We start from the raw sequence: 4316 nt of genomic DNA, 5'->3' as shown, positions 1-4316 counted from the left end.
GGACTTTCTAGTGGTCCAGTCCCATGCACAGGGTCAGGTTCAACCCCTGGGTGGGGAGCTGAGATCCTACATACCTTGTGGCCAAAATATCAAAACATAAAAAAAAAAAAAACCCAGAAACAATATTTTAACAAATTCAATAAAAACTTAAAAACAAATCTCTTCCTTTCCTGGTCAATGGCCTGCCTCGTGGGTACATGCCCTGGACAGTGGCATGGGCTTTGATGCTCAGAAGGAGTCCACCCTGGATTGAACTCTGCTCTCACTGTCTTGAAATTCTTTACCAGTTTTTTTCATCTTAGGGTTCACTTTAATGAAGATAGTAATGTTGCACATTCCTATCAGTTTGGACAAAAGTATAATGACCTATATTCATTATAATGTCATTTGAAGTATTTTCATTGCTCATAAAAACTTCTGTGCTCTATGTATTATCTCCCTGCAAACTTCTGGCAACCACTGGTCTTTTTTATTGTTTCCATAGTCTTGCCTTTTCCAGAATGGATTATAGTTAGAACCTATTTTTTTCTTTTTCCTTGCAAAGTGAAATTCACTCAGTCATGTCTGACTCTTTGCGACCCCATGGACTATACAGCCCATGGGATTCTCTAGACTAGGATACTGGAGTTGGTAGCCTTTCCCTTCTCCAGGGGAACTTCCCAACCCAGGGATCGAACCCAGGTCTCCCACATTTCAGGCGGATTCTTTACCAGCTGAGCCACAAGGCACAAATCCTTTACAAGACTACTCCTGATCCACTCATGCCACCAAACAGGCTCTAAGTGGCAAATTCCCCCACGTGACACTTCCAGTATTGAGCCCTGTCCCACTGGCCTTGCCTAGCAGCCCTGTGGAGGGGCAGAGGGACACATGTTGGATATTTATTCGTAGGAAGCCCACAAATTTTGTGCCCCTTGTTACAATGAACCCAGATTCCTGTTGAGTGTATTATAAATCTTTATCATTTTTGAACAAGTAGCTCACATTTTCATTTTGTCCCAAGCTCTAAATTATGTAGCTGGTGCTGACTCAGCCCTAACCTCTTACCTCCAGCAAAGACACCTGGAAATGGACTTCATAGTTTTTTTGGACACTTGACATAATTTTAGCTAATATCCCATTGTATTTTTCTGGCCTAACCATTCATAGGCATTATTACTGCCCTGGGAACAAAGTTTCTGGCAACAAAGAATGTCCTTGTAAGATGTTCTTTTTATTAAGAGAGGCAATATTGTCGATGAAGATTCAAACACAGGCATCATTTGAATTAGGGAATGATTATTCCCATTAAGAAGAGGTTCTTGTTTTCCGAAAAGGATTCCGTATGGAATTCTTTAAATGGTCGGCTTTCCTAATGCATTTTTAATGTGTTTCAACATATTAAAAATTACTTACACGCAGGCTTCTCAAGTCTGTGCATGGAACCAGCGTGCCCTGAGCCCCTGCTCTGGTCCGGCCCCGCAGGGCTCAGGAGGGACTGTGTCTGGCAGGGTCGGGGAAGGTGGTCCCTCTCGGAGGAGCTCTGCCTGCTGAGGGGTCACCCAAAGCAATGGAGATGCAGACAGACAGGATCCAGTAGGATGCCCTGGAGCAGTGGCAGGAATGGGAACTCCAGGCACATCCCCTTGAAGATCCTTCAAGGGGCTGAGGTTTGCAGGTGGGCAGGTGGGTGGGGACTCTGGGAAGACCCCGGGCATTGTGTCTGGGGGAGGGTCCCCAGGGGAGAGGCCTGGTTGGCAGCACAACAAGGGCCCTCCTGCTGGTCTGAGGAGCCAGGCCTAGGGAAGAGAGGAGAGAGGCCTGCCAGCCCCGGAGCCACGAGGTGGGAAGATCACTGTCCACAGGAAGGCAGGTTGGAGCTTGAGATCCCAGAGCTGCGGGTGGCAGAGAGGCACTCTAACAGCCGTCAGACAGCGGAGCATTGGACCTGGGCAGGCAGAGGCCCTGGGAGGGGGCACAGGATCCACAAAGGGCACCAAAGCTGGAATGCAGGGAGACTCAGGGGCGGGAGGTGCCCTGAGAAAGGTTACCCGTTTGTAACTTGGCCATGTCCGACCCTTGCAACTCCACGGACTGTAGCCCACCAGGCTCCTCTGTCCACGAGCTTTCCCAGGCAAGAAAACTGGAGTGGGTCCTACCATTTCCTACTCCAAATCAAAGCTGGAGGGAAGGTATGGCTGAATGTGAGGCAAGTCACTTGGACCAGGTGCAGACACGAGGATCTGGGAGAGAGACCCGACCGGTCCCAGTAGGCTTCTGAGAGCTGATGCTGCTGGAAGCTTCCAGCATGGGGGCAAGAGATACTACTCGGGAGAAAGGCGAGGAGAGAAAAGTTAAATGTGAAACCGGGAGAGCCTGGCGGCAGGAGGGACAGGCTGAGGCAAAGGGCTGGTGGCGGGGCATGGACCTGCTCGTGTGAGCAGGGCATGGAGGCTGCTCTCAGACCCTGCAGGCCAGGAGCAGAGCCCTGGAGGGAGGGAGGTTTGTGGCCACTGATGCACTTCGGGAAGATGGGACGTGAGGCTGAGGAGGGACGGAGGTTGGAGCACAGTCCACGGTCAAGGACAGGAAGAAGCCTGTGGTGGTGACAGTAGAAGAGACCAGCCTGGGAGCTCCCCGATGGCCCAGTGGTTAGGACTCCTCACTACTACCACGGCCTGAGTTCAATCCCTGATTGGGGAGCCAAGATTCTGAAAGCCTTGTGATGCGGCCAAAAACAAATTAAAAATAAAAATTGAAAAAAAAGAGGAAGAGACCAGTTTAAAAGCCAAGGCTCTTGCACAGCAGGGCTGCTCAGTGCCCCTCGGCCGGTGCCCGTTGTGAGTCCTGTGTGCAGGCTGCCACCCGTGTCGTCTCTGCATCCAGGGTAGCTCCTGGGGCCGCACCCCTGTCAGCCAGGCCAGACCGCGGTTCAGCAGAAGGCCCAGCTGCAGGAACTTCTCTCTGCCCTGCTGACACTTCCCCACTGAGGCCCATCATCACCTGGGTGAGCTGGCATCACCATCTTCAGGTAAAAGGCCAGGAGGCTGGGTCACTCATCTGTAGTCACGCGGGTAAGTGGGACTGCGTGCTGAGCCTGTCCAATTCAGGGCCAGCCAGGACCCTTTCCAGCACTGGGCACTTCTGCCAGCACCAGTGGGCCACTGCCCCAGGTAACACTGACACCCACCCCAGTGGATCACTGACACCCACCCATGGACCGGTACCACCCGTGGGTGAAACCTCCACCCCAGTGGGTCACTGACACCCACCCACGGACCGGTACCACCCGTGGGTGAAACCTCCACCCCAGTGGGTCACTGACACCCACCCACGGACCGGTACCACCCGTGGGTGAAACCTCCACCCCAGTGGGTCACTGACACCCACCCATGGACCGGTACCACCCGTGGGTGAAACCTCCACCCCAGTGGGTCACTGACACCCTCCCACGGACCGGTACCACCCGTGGGTGAAACTTCACTTGCCAATGGAACCCCGGCACAAAGCAACAGACACAAAGGGAAAAGAGGTTCTTTAGGACGGGTTGGCCTTGAAACTCGTGTAGGACATCCAAGCATGGACGGTTAGCAGCAGGCTCTCTGGGGATTGGAGGGATGTTGGCACATGGCTGACCACTGAAGCCTCGGCTTCACAGAGGATCCCCAGGGAGACTGTACGGGGTGGACCCTCAGACGCCAGGGGACAAGGAGGGCCATCTCTTCACCTGGTGGGCAGAGCCACACCTGGCCACAGCCCGTCCTTCGTCAGAGACGCTGGAGGGTAGGAGCAGCGCTGTCCTCCTTGGCCCTGGGGACAGGCTGGTGGGTGGTGTCTCTTCCCTTTTCCTTGTCATTCAAAAAATAGCTGGTGGACTTCCCTGATGGTCCAGTGGTTGAAAGTCTACCTGCCAATCCAGGGGGCACCAGTTCGATCCCTGGTCCAGGAAGACTCCACGTGCCACAGGGTGACGAGGCCTGAGGACCACATCGACTGAGACTGCATGCCCTAGAGGCCACGCTCTGCAAGAAGAGAAGCCGCTGCAACGAGAGGTCCCCGCTCACCCCAACTAGAGAAAGCCCCATGCACCAGTGAAGACCCAGTGCAGCCCAAAATAATTAACTACTTAAAAAAACCTCAGGGTGGCCAGAATTTGATGTAAGAAATCAGTGAACAACTATCGTATATTAACGCGTATATATGGAATGTAGAAAAATGGTACTGACGACCTATGTGCAAGGGCAGGAATAGGGATGCAGACGCAGAGAACACACTCGTGCACACAGTGGGGGGAGGAGGGGGGATGCATAGAGGGAGTAGCATGGACCCTGCACATT

General features: G+C 53.1%; 1 pseudogene; it reads right to left on the bottom strand.

Annotated features, from left to right (window-relative positions):
• Positions 1–868: 868 nt before the first annotated feature.
• On the bottom strand, positions 869–989 carry LOC139183369 (small nucleolar RNA SNORA11; annotated as a pseudogene).
• Between the last annotated feature and the right edge of the window lie 3327 nt (positions 990–4316).

This window comes from Bos indicus, chromosome 5 (assembly GCF_029378745.1).
Source record: "Bos indicus isolate NIAB-ARS_2022 breed Sahiwal x Tharparkar chromosome 5, NIAB-ARS_B.indTharparkar_mat_pri_1.0, whole genome shotgun sequence".
NCBI classification, from domain to species: Eukaryota; Metazoa; Chordata; class Mammalia; order Artiodactyla; family Bovidae; genus Bos; species Bos indicus.
This window is presented reverse-complemented; position numbering and strand designations above follow the sequence as displayed.